Here is an 18,939-nt window from a genome sequence, read left to right as displayed (position 1 = left end):
CTCTCTAGGACATTCAGAAGCCAAGTTATAAGCCCATAATTGTGTAACTGGACTACTTCTTTAAATTGACACCAGATCCGGTGACCTTTGGGACATGGTGTGACCCCCTTAGGAAAATGCTATCATCATGAAACGTTCAGATCACTTTCAACTCAATAGATTCTACCTTCCTGTAACGTTTCAGCCTGATTGGACCTTGTTTTCACACAAATGGACCCAGAATGATGTGAAATTGTGCTTCGTGCAACATAATTCTGGGTGCCAATTACAAACCATAAGTGCTAATGACTCCATTCCTTTTTGTGGTTGTAGAACTGTTGATTGGAGTACACTAAAACAACCCTGACCTCTCTAGGACATTCAGAAGCCAAGTTATAAGCCCACAAATGTGTAACTGGACTACTTCTTTAAAGTGACACCAGATCCGCTGACCTTTGGGACATGGTTTGACCCCCTTAGGAAAGTGCGATCATCATGAAACGTTCAGATCACTTACAACTCAATAGATTCTACCTTCCTGTATTGTTTCAGCCTGATTGGACCTTGTTTTCACACAAATGAACCCAGAATGATGTGAAATTGTGCTTCGTGCAACATAATTCTGGGTGCCATTTAAAAACCATGAGTGCTAATGTCTACATTCCTGTTTGTGGTTGTAGGGGCTGTTGATTGGAGTACACTAAAGCAAACCTGATCGCTCTAGGACATTCAGAAGCCAAGTTATAAGCCCACAAATGTGTAACTGGACTACTTCTTTAAATTGACACCAGATCCGGTGACCTTTGGGAAATGGTTTGACCCCCTTAGGAAAGTGCTATCATCATGAAACGTTCAAATCCCTTACAACTCAATAGATTCTACCTTCCTGTAACGTTTCAGCCTGATTGGACCTTGTTTTCACACAAATGAACCCAGAATGATGTGAAAGTGTGCTTCGTGCAACATAATTCTGGGTGCCATTTAAAAACCATAAGTGCTAATGACTCCATTCCTTTTTGTGGTTGTAGGGGCTGTTGATTGGAGTATACTAAAACAAACCTGATCTCTGTAGGACATTCAGAAGCCAAGTTATAAGCCCACAAATGTGTAACTGGACTACTTCTTTAGACACCAGATCCGGTGACCTTTGGGACATGGTTTGACCCCCTTAGGAAAGTACTATCATCATGAAACGTTCAGATCACTTACAACTCAATAGATTCTACCTTCCTGTAACGTTTCAGCCTGATTGGACCTTGTTTTCACACAAATGAACCCAGAATGATGTGAAATTGTGCTTCGTGCAACATAATTCTGGGTGCCATTTAAAAACCATAAGTGCTAATGTCTCCATTCCTTTTTGTGGTTCTAGGGGCTGTTGATTGGAGAACACTAAAACAAACCTGATCGCTCTAGGACATTCAGAAGCCAAGTTATAAGCCCACAAATGTGTAACTGGACTACTTCTTTAAATTGACACCAGATCCGGTGACCTTTGAGACATTGTTTGACCCCCTTAGGAAAGTGCTATCATCATGAAACCTTCAGATCACTTACAACTCAATAGATTCTACCTTCATGTAACGTTTCAGCCTGATTGGACCTTGTTTTCACACAAATGAACCCAGAATGATGTGAAATTGTGCTTCGTGCAACATAATTCTGGGTGCCATTTACAAACCATAAATGCTAATGACTCAATTCCTTCTTGTGGTTGTAGGGGCTGTTGTTTGGAGTACATTAAAACAAACCTGATCTCTCTAGGACATTCAGAAGCCAAGTTATAAGCCCACAAATGTGTAACTAGACTACTTCTTTAAATTGACACCAGATCCGGTGACCTTTGGGACATGGTTTGACCCCCTTAGGAAAGTGCTATCATCATGAAACGTTCAGATCACTTACAACTCAATAGATTCTACCTTCTTGTAACGTATCAGCCTGATTGGACCTTGTTTTCAAACAAATGGACCCAGAATGATGTGAAATTGTGCTTCGTGCAACATAATTCTGGGTGCCATTTAAAAACCATAAGTGCTAATGACTCCATTCATTTTTGTGGTTGTAGGGGCTGTTGATTGGAGTATACTAAAACAAACCTGATCTCTCTAGGACATTCAGAAGCCAAGTTATAAGCCCACAAAGGTGTAACTGGACTACTTCTTTAAAGTGACACTTGGCCCGGTGACCTTTGGGACATGGTTTGACCCCCTATAGGAATGTGCGATCATCTTGAAGCGTTCAGATCACTTACAACTCAATAGATTCTACCTTCTTGTAGCGTTTCAGCCGGATTGGACCTTGTTTTCACACAAATTGACCCAGAATGATGTGAAATTGTGCTTCGTGCAACATAATTCTGGGTGCCACTTACAAACCATAAGTGCTAATGACTCCATTCCTTTTTGTGGTTGTAGGGGCTGTTGATTGGAGTACATTAAAACAAACCTGATTTCTCTAGGACATTCATAAGCCAAGTTATAAGCCCACAAATGTGTAACTGGACTACTTCTTTAAATTGACACCAGATCCAGTGACCTTTGGGACATGGTTTGACCCCCTTAGGAAAGTGCTATCATCATGAAACGTTCAGATCAGTTACAACTCAATAGATTCTACCTTCTTGTAACGTTTCAGCCTGATTGGACCTTGTTTTCACACAAATGAACCCAGAATGATGTGAAATTGTGCTTCGTGCAACATAATTCTGGGTGCCAATTACAAACCATAAGTGCTAATGACTCCATTCCTTTTTGTGGTTGTAGGGGCTGTTGATTGGAGTACACTAAAACAACCCTGACCTCTCTAGGACATTCAGAAGCCAAGTTATAAGCCCACAAATGTGTAACTGGACTACTTCTTTAAAGTGACACCAGATCCGGTGACCTTTGGGACATGGTTTGACCCCCTTAGGAAAGTGCGATCATCATGAAACGTTCAGATCACTTACAACTCAATAGATTCTACCTTCCTGTATTGTTTCAGCCTGATTGGACCTTGTTTTCACACAAATGAACCCAGAATGATGTGAAATTGTGCTTCGTGCAACATAATTCTGGGTGCCATTTAAAAACCATGAGTGCTAATGTCTACATTCCTGTTTGTGGTTGTAGGGGCTGTTGATTGGAGTACACTAAAGCAAACCTGATCGCTCTAGGACATTCAGAAGCCAAGTTATAAGCCCACAAATGTGTAACTGGACTACTTCTTTAAATTGACACCAGATCCGGTGACCTTTGGGACATTGTTTGACCCCCTTAGGAAAGTGCTATCATCATGAAACGTTCAAATCCCTTACAACTCAATAGATTCTACCTTCCTGTAACGTTTCAGCCTGATTGGACCTTGTTTTCACACAAATGAACCCAGAATGATGTGAAATTGTGCTTCGTGCAACATAATTCTGGGTGCCATTTAAAAACCATAAGTGCTAATGACTCCATTCCTTTTTGTGGTTGTAGGGGCTGTTGATTGGAGTATACTAAAACAAACCTGATCTCTGTAGGACATTCAGAAGCCAAGTTATAAGCCCACAAATGTGTAACTGGACTACTTCTTTAGACACCAGATCCGGTGACCTTTGGGACATGGTTTGACCCCCTTAGGAAAGTACTATCATCATGAAACGTTCAGATCACTTACAACTCAATAGATTCTACCTTCCTGTAACGTTTCAGCCTGATTGGACCTTGTTTTCACACAAATGAACCCAGAATGATGTGAAATTGTGCTTCGTGCAACATAATTCTGGGTGCCATTTAAAAACCATAAGTGCTAATGTCTCCATTCCTTTTTGTGGTTGTAGGGGCTGTTGATTGGAGAACACTAAAACAAACCTGATCGCTCTAGGACATTCAGAAGCCAAGTTATAAGCCCACAAATGTGTAACTGGACTACTTCTTTAAATTGACACCAGATCCGGTGACCTTTGAGACATTGTTTGACCCCCTTAGGAAAGTGCTATCATCATGAAACCTTCAGATCACTTACAACTCAATAGATTCTACCTTCATGTAACGTTTCAGCCTGATTCGACCTTGTTTTCACACAAATGAACCCAGAATGATGTGAAATTGTGCTTCGTGCAACATAATTCTGGGTGCCATTTACAAACCATAAATGCTAATGACTCAATTCCTTCTTGTGGTTGTAGGGGCTGTTGATTGGAGTACATTAAAACAAACCTGATCTCTCTAGGACATTCAGAAGCCAAGTTATAAGCCCACAAATGTGTAACTAGACTACTTCTTTAAATTGACACCAGATCCGGTGACCTTTGGGACATGGTTTGACCCCCTTAGGAAAGTGCTATCATCATGAAACGTTCAGATCACTTACAACTCAATAGATTCTACCTTCTTGTAACGTATCAGCCTGATTGGACCTTGTTTTCAAACAAATGGACCCAGAATGATGTGAAATTGTGCTTCGTGCAACATAATTCTGGGTGCCATTTAAAAACCATAAGTGCTAATGACTCCATTCATTTTTGTGGTTGTAGGGGCTGTTGATTGGAGTATACTAAAACAAACCTGATCTCTCTAGGACATTCAGAAGCCAAGTTATAAGCCCACAAAGGTGTAACTGGACTACTTCTTTAAAGTGACACTTGGCCCGGTGACCTTTGGGACATGGTTTGACCCCCTATAGGAATGTGCGATCATCTTGAAGCGTTCAGATCACTTACAACTCAATAGATTCTACCTTCTTGTAGCGTTTCAGCCGGATTGGACCTTGTTTTCACACAAATTGACCCAGAATGATGTGAAATTGTGCTTCGTGCAACATAATTCTGGGTGCCACTTACAAACCATAAGTGCTAATGACTCCATTCCTTTTTGTGGTTGTAGGGGCTGTTGATTGGAGTACATTAAAACAAACCTGATTTCTCTAGGACATTCATAAGCCAAGTTATAAGCCCACAAATGTGTAACTGGACTACTTCTTTAAATTGACACCAGATCCAGTGACCTTTGGGACATGGTTTGACCCCCTTAGGAAAGTGCTATCATCATGAAACGTTCAGATCAGTTACAACTCAATAGATTCTACCTTCTTGTAACGTTTCAGACTGATTGGACCTTGTTTTCACACAAATGAACCCAGAATGATGTGAAATTGTGCTTCGTGCAACATAATTCTGGGTGCCATTTAAAAACCATAAGTGCTAATGACTCCATTCCTTTTTGTAGTTGTAGGGACTGTTGATTGGAGTACACTAAAACAAACCTGACCTCTCTAGGACATTCAGAAGCCAAGTTGTAAGCCCACAAATGTGTAACTGGACTACTTCTTTAAAGTGACACCAGATCCGGTGACCTTTGGGACATGGTTTGACCCCCTTAGGAAAGTGCTATCATCATGAAACGTTCAGATGACTTACAACTCAATAGATTCTACCTTCCTGTAACGTTTCAGCCTGATTGGACCTTGTTTTCACACAAATGAACCCAGAATGATGTGAAATTGTGCTTCGTGCAACATAATTCTGGGTGCCATTTAAAAACCATAAGTGCTAATGACTCCATTCCTTTTTGTGGTTGTAGGGGCTGTGGATTGGAGTATACTAAAACAAACCTGATCTCTCTAGGACATTCAGAAGCCAAGTTATAAGCCCCCAAATGTGTAACTGGACTACTTCTTTAAATTGACACCAGATCCGGTGACCTTTGGGACATGGTTTGACCCCTTTAGGAAAGCGCTATCATCATGAAACGTTCAGATCACTTACAACTCAATAGATTCTACCTTCCTGTATTGTTTCAGCCTGATTGGACCTTGTTTTCACACAAATGAACCCAGAATGATGTGAAATTGTGCTTCGTGCAACATAATTCTGGGTGCCATTTAAAAACCATAAGTCTAATGACTCCATTCCTTTTTGTGGTTGTAGGGGCTGTTGATTGGAGTATACTAAAACAAACCTGATCTCTCTAGGACATTTAGAAGCCAAGTTATAAGCCCACAAATTTGTAACTGGACTACTTCTTTAAATTGACACCAGATCCGGTGACCTTTGGGACATGGTTTGACCCCCTTAGGGAAGTGCTATCATCATGAAACGTTCAGATCACTTACAACTCAATAGATTATACCTTCCTGTAACGTTTCAGCCTGATTGGACCTTGTTTTCACACAAATGAACCCAGAATGATGTGAAATTGTGCTTCGTGCAACATAATTCTGGGTGCCATTTAAAAACCATAAGTGCTAATGACTCCATTCATTTTTGTGGTTGTAGGGACTGTTGATTGGAGTATACTAAAACAAACCTGATCTCTCTAGGACATTCAGAAGCCAAGTTATAAGCCCACAAATGTGTAACTGCACTACTTCTTTAGACACCAGATCCGGTGACCTTTGGGACATGGTTTGACCCCCTTAGGGAAGTGCTATCATCATGAAACGTTCAGATCACTTACAACTTAATAGATTCTACCTTCATGTAATGTTTCAGCCTGATTGGACCTTGTTTTCACACAAATGGACCCAGAATGATGTGAAATTGTGCTTTGTGCAACATAATTCTGGGTGCCATTTACAAACCATAAGTGCTAATGACTCCATTCCTTTTTGTGGTTGTAGGGGCTGTTGATTGGAGTACACTAAAACAAACCTGATCGCTCTAGGACATTAAGAAGCCAAGTTATAAGCCCACAAATGTGTGACTGGACTACTTCTTTAAATTGACACCAGATCCAGTGACCTTTGGGACATGGTTTGTCCCCCTTAGGAAAGTGCTATCATCATGAAACGTTCAGATCACTTACAACTCAATAGATTCTACCTTCCTCTAACATTTCAGCCTGATTGGACCTTGTTTTCATACAAATGAACCCAGAATGATGTGAAATTGTGCTTCGTGCAACGTAATTCTGGGTGCCATTTACAAACCATAAGTGCTAATGACTCCATTCCTTTTTGTGGTTGTAGGGGCTTTTGATTGGAGTACACTAAAACAAACCTAACCTCTCTAGGACATTCAGAAGCCAAGTTATAAGCCCACAAAGGTGTAACTGGACTACTTCTTTAAAGTGACACCAGGCCCGGTGACATTTGGGACATGGTTTGACCCCCTATAGGAATGTGCGATCATCTTGAAACGTTCAGATCACTTACAACTCAATAGATTCTACCTTCCTGTATTGTTTCAGCCTGATTGGACCTTGTTTTTACACAAATGAACCCAGAATGATGTGAAATTGTGCTTCGTGCAACATAATTCTGGGTGCCACTTAAAAACCATAAGTGCTAATGTCTCAATTCCTTTTTGTGGTTGTAGGGGCTGTTGATTGGAGTACACTAAAACAAACCTGATCACTCTAGGACATTAAGAAGCCAAGGTTTAAGCCCACAAATGTGTAACTGGACTACTACTTTAAATTGACACCAGATCCGGTGACCTTTGGGACATGGTTTGACCCCCTTAGGAAAGTGCTATCATCATGAAACGTTCAGATCACTTACAACGCAATAGATTCTACCTTCCTGTAACGTTTCAGCCTGATTGGACCTTGTTTTCACACAAATGAACCCAGAATGATGTGAAATTGTGCTTCGTGCAACATAATTCTGGGTGCCATTTAAAAACCATAAGTCTAATGACTCCATTCCTTTTTGTGGTTGTAGGGGCTGTTGATTGGAGTATACTAAAACAAACCTGATCTCTCTAGGACATTCAGAAGCCAAGTTATAAGCCCACACATTTGTAACTGGACTACTTCTTTAGACACCAGATCCGGTGACCTTTGGGACATGGTTTGACCCCCTTAGGGAAAAGCTATCATCATTAAACGTTCAGATCACTTACAACTTAATAGATTCTACCTTCCTGTTATGTTTCAGCCTGATTGGACCTTGTTTTCACACAAATGGACCCAGAATGATGTGAAATTGTGCTTCGTGCAACATAATTCTGGGTGCCATTTACAAACCATAAGCGCTAATGACTCCATTCCTTTTTGTGGTTGTAGGGGCTGTTGATTGGAGTACACTAAAACAAACCTGACCTCTCTAGGACATTCAGAAGCCAAGTTATAAGACCACAAATGTGTAACTGGACTACTTCTTTAAAGTGACACCAGATCCGGTGACCTTTGGGACATGGTTTGACCCCCTTAGGAAAGTGCTATCATCATGAAACGTTCAGATCACTTACAACTCAATAGATTCTACCTTCCTGTAACGTTTCAGCCTGGTTGGACCTTGTTTTCACACAAATGAACCCAGAATGATGTGAAATTTTGCTTCGTGCAACATAATTCTGGGTGCCATTTATAAACCATAAGTGCTAATGACTCCATTCCTTTTTGTGGTTGTAGGGGCTGTTGATTGGAGTACATTAAAACAAACCTGACCTCTCTAGGACATTCAAAAGCCAAGTTATAAGCCCACAAATGTGTAACTGGACTACTACTTTAAATTGACACCAGATCCGGTGACATTTGGGACATGGTTTGACCCCCTTAGGAAAGTGCTATCATCATGAAATGTTCAGATCACTTACAACTCAATAGATTCTACCTTCCTGTAACGTTTCAGCCTGATTGGACCTTGTTTTCACACAAATGAACCCAGAATGATGTGAAATTGTGCTTCGTGCAACATAATTCTGGGTGCCATTTAAAAACCATAAGTGCTAATGACTCCATTCCTTTTTGTGGTTGTAGGGGCTGTTGATTGGAGTATACTAAAACAAACCTGATCTCTCTAGGACATTCAGAAGCCAAGTTATAAGCCCACAAATTTGTAACTGGACTACTTCTTTAGACACCAGATCCGGTGACCTTTGGGACATGGTTTGACCCCCTTAGGGAAAAGCTATCATCATTAAACGTTCAGATCACTTACAACTTAATAGATTCTACCTTCCTGTAACGTTTCAGCCTGATTGGACCTTGTTTTCACACAAATGGACCCAGAATGATGTGAAATTGTGCTTCGTGCAACATAATTCTGGGTGCCAATTACAAACCATAAGTGCTAATGACACCATTCCTTTTTGTGGTTGTAGGGGCTGTTGATTGGAGTACACTAAAACAACCCGTGACCTCTCTAGGACATTCAGAAGCCAAGTTATAAGCCCACAAATGTGTAACTGGACTACTTCTTTAAAGTGACACCAGATCCGGTGACCTTTGGGACATGGTTTGACCCCCTTAGGAAAGTGTGATCATCATGAAACGTTCAGATCACTTACAACTCAATAGATTCTACCTTCCTGTATTGTTTCAGCCTGATTGGACCTTGTTTTCACACAAATGAACCCAGAATGATGTGAAATTGTGCTTCGTGCAACATAATTCTGGGTGCCATTTAAAAACCATGAGTGCTAATGTCTACATTCCTGTTTGTGGTTGTAGGGGCTGTTGATTGGAGTACACTAAAGCAAACCTGATCGCTCTAGGACATTCAGAAGCCAAGTTATAAGCCCACAAATGTGTAACTGGACTACTTCTTTAAATTGACACCAGATCCGGTGACCTTTGGGACATTGTTTGACCCCCTTAGGAAAGTGCTATCATCATGAAACGTTCAAATCCCTTACAACTCAATAGATTCTACCTTCCTGTAACGTTTCAGCCTGATTGGACCTTGTTTTCACACAAATGAACCCAGAATGATGTGAAATTGTGCTTCGTGCAACATAATTCTGGGTGCCATTTAAAAACCATAAGTGCTAATGACTCCATTCCTTTTTGTGGTTGTAGGGGCTGTTGATTGGAGTATACTAAAACAAACCTGATCTCTGTAGGACATTCAGAAGCCAAGTTATAAGCCCACAAATGTGTAACTGGACTACTTCTTTAGACACCAGATCCGGTGACCTTTGGGACATGGTTTGACCCCCTTAGGAAAGTACTATCATCATGAAACGTTCAGATCACTTACAACTCAATAGATTCTACCTTCCTGTAACGTTTCAGCCTGATTGGACCTTGTTTTCACACAAATGTACCCAGAATGATGTGAAATTGTGCTTCGTGCAACATAATTCTGGGTGCCATTTAAAAACCATAAGTGCTAATGTCTCCATTCCTTTTTGTGGTTCTAGGGGCTGTTGATTGGAGAACACTAAAACAAACCTGATCGCTCTAGGACATTCAGAAGCCAAGTTATAAGCCCACAAATGTGTAACTGGACTACTTCTTTAAATTGGCACCAGATCCGGTGACCTTTGAGACATTGTTTGACCCCCTTAGGAAAGTGCTATCATCATGAAACCTTCAGATCACTTACAACTCAATAGATTCTACCTTCATGTAACGTTTCAGCCTGATTGGACCTTGTTTTCACACAAATGAACCCAGAATGATGTGAAATTGTGCTTCGTGCAACATAATTCTGGGTGCCATTTACAAACCATAAATGCTAATGACTCAATTCCTTCTTGTGGTTGTAGGGGCTGTTGATTGGAGTACATTAAAACAAACCTGATCTCTCTAGGACATTCAGAAGCCAAGTTATAAGCCCACAAATGTGTAACTAGACTACTTCTTTAAATTGACACCAGATCCGGTGACCTTTGGGACATGGTTTGACCCCCTTAGGAAAGTGCTATCATCATGAAACGTTCAGATCACTTACAACTCAATAGATTCTACCTTCTTGTAACGTATCAGCCTGATTGGACCTTGTTTTCAAACAAATGGACCCAGAATGATGTGAAATTGTGCTTCGTGCAACATAATTCTGGGTGCCATTTAAAAACCATAAGTGCTAATGACTCCATTCATTTTTGTGGTTGTAGGGGCTGTTGATTGGAGTATACTAAAACAAACCTGATCCCTCTAGGACATTCAGAAGCCAAGTTATAAGCCCACAAAGGTGTAACTGGACTACTTCTTTAAAGTGACACTTGGCCCGGTGACCTTTGGGACATGGTTTGACCCCCTATAGGAATGTGCGATCATCTTGAAGCGTTCAGATCACTTACAACTCAATAGATTCTACCTTCTTGTAGCGTTTCAGCCGGATTGGACCTTGTTTTCACACAAATTGACCCAGAATGATGTGAAATTGTGCTTCGTGCAACATAATTCTGGGTGCCACTTACAAACCATAAGTGCTAATGACTCCATTCCTTTTTGTGGTTGTAGGGGCTGTTGATTGGAGTACATTAAAACAAACCTGATTTCTCTAGGACATTCATAAGCCAAGTTATAAGCCCACAAATGTGTAACTGGACTACTTCTTTAAATTGACACCAGATCCAGTGACCTTTGGGACATGGTTTGACCCCCTTAGGAAAGTGCTATCATCATGAAATGTTCAGATCAGTTACAACTCAATAGATTCTACCTTCTTGTAACGTTTCAGCCTGATTGGACCTTGTTTTCACACAAATGAACCCAGAATGATGTGAAATTGTGCTTCGTGCAACATAATTCTGGGTGCCATTTAAAAACCATAAGTGCTAATGACTCCATTCCTTTTTGTAGTTGTAGGGACTGTTGATTGGAGTACACTAAAACAAACCTGACCTCTCTAGGACATTCAGAAGCCAAGTTGTAAGCCCACAAATGTGTAACTGGACTACTTCTTTAAAGTGACACCAGATCCGGTGACCTTTGGGACATGGTTTGACCCCCTTAGGAAAGTGCTATCATCATGAAACGTTCAGATCACTTACAACTCAATAGATTCTACCTTCCTGTAACGTTTCAGCCTGATTGGACCTTGTTTTCACACAAATGAACCCAGAATGATGTGAAATTGTGCTTCGTGCAACATAATTCTGGGTGCCATTTAAAAACCATAAGTGTTAATGACTCCATTCCTTTTTGTGGTTGTAGGGGCTGTGGATTGGAGTATACTAAAACAAACCTGATCTCTCTAGGACATTCAGAAGCCAAGTTATAAGCCCCCAAATGTGTAACTGGACTACTTCTTTAAATTGACACCAGATCCGGTGACCTTTGGGACATGGTTTGACCCCCTTAGGAAAGCGCTATCATCATGAAACGTTCAGATCACTTACAACTCAATAGATTCTACCTTCCTGTATTGTTTCAGCCTGATTGGACCTTGTTTTCACACAAATGAACCCAGAATGATGTGAAATTGTGCTTCGTGCAACATAATTCTGGGTGCCATTTAAAAACCATAAGTCTAATGACTCCATTCCTTTTTGTGGTTGTAGGGGCTGTTGATTGGAGTATACTAAAACAAACCTGATCTCTCTAGGACATTTAGAAGCCAAGTTATAAGCCCACAAATTTGTAACTGGACTACTTCTTTAGACACCAGATCCGGTGACATTTGGGACATGGTTTGACCCCCTTAGGGAAGTGCTATCATCATGAAACGTTCAGATCACTTACAACTTAATAGATTCTACCTTCCTGTAATGTTTCAGCCTGATTGGACATTGTTTTCACACAAATGGACCCAGAATGATGTGAAATTGTGCTTCGTGCAACATAATTCTGGGTGCCATTTACAAACCATAAGTGCTAATGACTCCATTCCTTTTTGTGGTTGTAGGGGCTGTTGATTGGAGTACACTAAAACAAACCTGACCTCTCTAGGACATTCAGAAGCCAAGTTATAAGCCCACAAATGTGTAACTGGACTACTTCTTTAAAGTGACACCAGATCCGGTGACCTTTGGGACATGGTTTGACCCCCTTAGGAAAGTGCTATCATCATGAAACGTTCAGATCACTTACAACTCAATAGATTATACCTTCCTGTAACGTTTCAGCCTGATTGGACCTTGTTTTCACACAAATGAACCCAGAATGATGTGAAATTGTGCTTCGTGCAACATAATTCTGGGTGCCATTTAAAAACCATAAGTGCTAATGACTCCATTCATTTTTGTGGTTGTAGGGACTGTTGATTGGAGTATACTAAAACAAACCTGATCTCTCTAGGACATTCAGAAGCCAAGTTATAAGCCCACAAATGTGTAACTGCACTACTTCTTTAGACACCAGATCCGGTGACCTTTGGGACATGGTTTGACCCCCTTAGGGAAGTGCTATCATCATGAAACGTTCAGATCACTTACAACTTAATAGATTCTACCTTCATGTAATGTTTCAGCCTGATTGGACCTTGTTTTCACACAAATGGACCCAGAATTATGTGAAATTGTGCTTTGTGCAACATAATTCTGGGTGCCATTTACAAACCATAAGTGCTAATGACTCCATTCCTTTTTGTGGTTGTAGGGGCTGTTGATTGGAGTACACTAAAACAAACCTGATCGCTCTAGGACATTAAGAAGCCAAGTTATAAGCCCACAAATGTGTAACTGGACTACTTCTTTAAATTGACACCAGATCCAGTGACCTTTGGGACATGGTTTGTCCCCCTTAGGAAAGTGCTATCATCATGAAACGTTCAGATCACTTACAACTCAATAGATTCTACCTTCCTGTAACATTTCAGCCTGATTGGACCTTGTTTTCATACAAATGAACCCAGAATGATGTGAAATTGTGCTTCGTGCAACGTAATTCTGGGTGCCATTTACAAACCATAAGTGCTAATGACTCCATTCCTTTTTGTGGTTGTAGGGGCTTTTGATTGGAGTACACTAAAACAAACCTAACCTCTCTAGGACATTCAGAAGCCAAGTTATAAGCCCACAAAGGTGTAACTGGACTACTTCTTTAAAGTGACACCAGGCCCGGTGACATTTGGGACATGGTTTGACCCCCTATAGGAATGTGCGATCATCTTGAAACGTTCAGATCACTTACAACTCAATAGATTCTACCTTCCTGTATTGTTTCAGCCTGATTGGACCTTGTTTTCACACAAATGAACCCAGAATGATGTGAAATTGTGCTTCGTGCAACATAATTCTGGGTGCCATTTAAAAACCATAAGTGCTAATGTCTCAATTCCTTTTTGTGGTTGTAGGGGCTGTTGATTGGAGTACACTAAAACAAACCTGATCACTCTAGGACATTAAGAAGCCAAGGTTTAAGCCCACAAATGTGTAACTGGACTACTACTTTAAATTGACACCAGATCCGGTGACCTTTGGGACATGGTTTGACCCCCTTAGGAAAGTGCTATCATCATGAAACGTTCAGATCACTTACAACGCAATAGATTCTACCTTCCTGTAACGTTTCAGCCTGATTGGACCTTGTTTTCACACAAATGAACCCAGAATGATGTGAAATTGTGCTTCGTGCAACATAATTCTGGGTGCCATTTAAAAACCATAAGTCTAATGACTCCATTCCTTTTTGTGGTTGTAGGGGCTGTTGATTGGAGTATACTAAAACAAACCTGATCTCTCTAGGACATTCAGAAGCCAAGTTATAAGCCCACACATTTGTAACTGGACTACTTCTTTAGACACCAGATCCGGTGACCTTTGGGACATGGTTTGACCCCCTTAGGGAAAAGCTATCATCATTAAACGTTCAGATCACTTACAACTTAATAGATTCTACCTTCCTGTAATGTTTCAGCCTGATTGGACCTTGTTTTCACACAAATGGACCCAGAATGATGTGAAATTGTGCTTCGTGCAACATAATTCTGGGTGCCATTTACAAACCATAAGCGCTAATGACTCCATTCCTTTTTGTGGTTGTAGGGGCTGTTGATTGGAGTACACTAAAACAAACCTGACCTCTCTAGGACATTCAGAAGCCAAGTTATAAGACCACAAATGTGTAACTGGACTACTTCTTTAAAGTGACACCAGATCCGGTGACCTTTGGGACATGGTTTGACCCCCTTAGGAAAGTGCTATCATCATGAAACGTTCAGATCACTTACAACTCAATAGATTCTACCTTCCTGTAACGTTTCAGCCTGGTTGGACCTTGTTTTCACACAAATGAACCCAGAATGATGTGAAATTTTGCTTCGTGCAACATAATTCTGGGTGCCATTTACAAACCATAAGTGCTAATGACTCCATTCCTTTTTGTGGTTGTAGGGGCTGTTGATTGGAGTACATTAAAACAAACCTGACCTCTCTAGGACATTCAAAAGCCAAGTTATAAGCCCACAAATGTGTAACTGGACTACTACTTTAAATTGACACCAGATCCGGTGACATTTGGGACATGGTTTGACCCCCTTAGGAAAGTGCTATCATCATGAAATGTTCAGATCACTTACAACTCAATAGATTCTACCTTCCTGTAACGTTTCAGCCTGATTGGACCTTGTTTTCACACAAATGAACCCAGAATGATGTGAAATTGTGCTTCGTGCAACATAATTCTGGGTGCCATTTAAAAACCATAAGTGCTAATGACTCCATTCCTTTTTGTGGTTGTAGGGGCTGTTGATTGGAGTATACTAAAACAAACCTGATCTCTCTAGGACATTCAGAAGCCAAGTTATAAGCCCACAAATTTGTAACTGGACTACTTCTTTAGACACCAGATCCGGTGACCTTTGGGACATGGTTTGACCCCCTTAGGGAAAAGCTATCATCATTAAACGTTCAGATCACTTACAACTTAATAGATTCTACCTTCCTGTAATGTTTCAGCCTTATTGGACCTTGTTTTCACACAAATGGACCCAGAATGATGTGAAATTGTGCTTCGTGCAACATAATTCTGGGTGCCATTTACAAACCATAAGCGCTAATGACTCCATTCCTTTTTGTGGTTGTAGGGGCTGTTGATTGGAGTACACTAAAACAAACCTGACCTCTCTAGGACATTCAGAAGCCAAGTTATAAGCCCACAAATGTGTAACTGGACTACTTCTTTAAAGTGACACCAGATCCGGTGACCTTTGGGACATGGTTTGACCCCCTTAGGAAAGTGCTATCATCATGAAACGTTCAGATCACTTACAACTCAATAGATTCTACCTTCCTGTAACGTTTCAGCCTGATTGGACCTTGTTTTCACACAAATGAACCCAGAATGATGTGAAATTTTGCTTCGTGCAACATAATTCTGGGTGCCATTTACAAACCATAAGTGCTAATGACTCCATTCCTTTTTGTGGTTGTAGGGGCTGTTGATTGGAGTACATTAAAACAAACCTGACCTCTCTAGGACATTCAAAAGCCAAGTTATAAGCCCACAAATGTGTAACTGGACTACTACTTTAAATTGACACCAGATCCAGTGACATTTGGGACATGGTTTGACACCCTTAGGAAAGTGCTATCATCATGAAATGTTCAGATCACTTACAACTTAATAGATTCTACCTTCCTGTAACGTTTCAGCCTGATTGGACCTTGTTTTCACACAAATGAACCCAAAATGATGTGAAATTGTGCTTCGTGCAACATAATTCTGGGTGCCATTTAAAAACCATAAGTGCTAATGACTCCATTCCTTTTTGTGGTTGTAGGGGCTGTTGATTGGAGTACACTAAAACAAACCTGATCTCTCTAGGACATTCAGAAGCCAAGTTATAAGCCCACAAATTTGTAACTGGACTACTTCTTTAGACACCAGATCCGGTGACCTTTGGGACATGGTTTGACCCCCTTAGGAAAGTGCTATCATCATGAAACGTTCAGATCACTTACAACTCAATAGATTCTACCTTCCTGTAACGTTTCAGCCTGATTGGACCTTGTTTTCACACAAATGGACCCAGAATGATGTGAAATTGTGCTTCGTGCAACATAATTCTGGGTCCCATTTACAAACCATAAATGCTAATGACTCCATTCCTTTTTGTGGTTGTAGGAGCTGTTGATTGGAGTACATTAAAACAAACCTGACCTCTCTAGGACATTCAAAAGCCAAGTTATAAGCCCACAAATGTGTAACTGGACTACTACTTTAAATTGACACCAGATCCGGTGACATTTGGGACATGGTTTGACCCCCTTAGGAAAGTGCTATCATCATGAAATGTTCAGATCACTTACAACTCAATAGATTCTACCTTCCTGTAACGTTTCAGCCTGATTGGACCTTGTTTTCACACAAATGAACCCAGAATGATGTGAAATTGTGCTTCGTGCAACATAATTCTGGGTGACATTTAAAAACCATAAGTGCTAATGACTCCATTCCTTTTTGTGGTTGTAGGGGCTGTTGATTGGAGTACACTAAAACAAACCTGATCGCTCTAACACATTCAGGAACCAAGTTATAAGCCCACAAATGTGTAACTGGACTACTTCTTTAAATTGACACCAGATCCGGTGACATTTGGGACATGGTTTGACCCCCTTAGGAAAGTGCTATCATCATGAAACGTTCAGATCACTTACAACTCAATAGATTCTACCTTCCTGTAACATTTCAGCCTGATTGGACCTTGTTTTCATACAAATGAACCCAGAATGATGTGAAATTGTGCTTCGTGCAACGTAATTCTGGGTGCCATTTACAAACCATAAGTGCTAATGACTCCATTCCTTTTTGTGGTTGTAGGGGCTTTTGATTGGAGTACACTAAAACAAACCTAACCTCTCTAGGACATTCAGAAGCCAAGTTATAGGCCCATAAATGTGTAACTGGACTACTTCTTTAAAGTGACACCAGGCCCGGTGACATTTGGGACATGGTTTGACCCCCTATAGGAATGTGCGATCATCTTGAAACGTTCAGATCACTTACAACTCAATAGATTCTACCTTCCTGTATTGTTTCAGCCTGATTGGACCTTGTTTTTACACAAATGAACCCAGAATGATGTGAAATTGTGCTTCGTGCAACATAATTCTGGGTGCCATTTAAAAACCATAAGTGCTAATGTCTCCATTCCTTTTTGTGGTTGTAGGGGCTGTTGATTGGAGTACACTAAAACAAACCTGATCGCTCTAGGACATTCCGAAGCCAAGGTTTAAGCCCACAAATGTGTAACTGGACTACTTCTTTAAATTGACACCAGATCCGGTGACCTTTGGGACATGGTTTGACCCCCTTAGGAAAGTGCTATCATCATGAAATGTTCAGATCACTTACAACTCAATAGATTCTACCTTTTTGTAACGTTTCAGCCTGATTGGACCTTGTTTTCACACAAATGGACCCAGAATGATGTGAAATAGTGCTTCGTGCAACATAATTCTGGGTGCCATTTACAAACCATAAGTGCTAATGACTCCATTCCTTTTTGTGGTTGTAGGGGCTGTTGATTGGAGTATACTAAAACAAACCTGATCTCTCTAGGACATTCAGAAGCCAAGTTATAAGCCCACAAATTTGTAACTGGACTACTTCTTTAGACACAAGATCCGGTGACCTTTGGGACATGGTTTGACCCCCTTTGGGAAAAGCTATCATCATGAAACGTTCAGATCACTTACAACTTAATAGATTCTACCTTCCTGTAATGTTTCAGCCTGATTGGACCTTGTTTTCACACAAATGGACCCAGAATGATGTGAAATTGTGCTTCGTGCAACATAATTCTGGGTGCCATTTACAAACCATAAGCGCTAATGACTCCATTCCTTTTTGTGGTTGTAGGGGCTGTTGATTGGAGTACACTAAAACAAACCTGACCTCTCTAGGACATTCAGAAGCCAAGTTATAAGCCCACAAATGTGTAACTGGACTACTTCTTTAAAGTGACACCAGATCCGGTGACCTTTGGGACATGGTTTGACCCCCTTAGGAAAGTGCTATCATCATGAAACGTTCAGATCACTTACAACTCAATAGAGTCTACCTTCCTGTAACGTTTCAGCCTGATTGGACCTTGTTTTCACACAAATGAACCCAGAAAGATGTGAAATTTTGCTTCGTGCAACATAATTCTGGGTGCCATTTACAAACCATAAGCGCTAATGACTCCATTCCTTTTTGTGGTTGTAGGGGCTGTTGATTGGAGTACACTAAAACAAACCTGACCTCTCTAGGACATTCAAAAGCCAAGTTATAAGCCCACAAATGTGTAACTGGACTACTACTTTAAATTGACACCAGATCCGGTGACATTTGGGACATGGTTTGACCCCCTTAGGAAAGTGCTATCATCATGAAATGTTCAGATCACTTACAACTCGATAGATTCTACCTTCCTGTAACGTTTCAGCCTGATTGG

The sequence above is a fragment of the Nothobranchius furzeri genome, chromosome 6, assembly GCF_043380555.1.
Source record: "Nothobranchius furzeri strain GRZ-AD chromosome 6, NfurGRZ-RIMD1, whole genome shotgun sequence".
NCBI lineage: Eukaryota > Metazoa > Chordata > Actinopteri > Cyprinodontiformes > Nothobranchiidae > Nothobranchius > Nothobranchius furzeri.
This window is presented reverse-complemented; position numbering follows the sequence as displayed.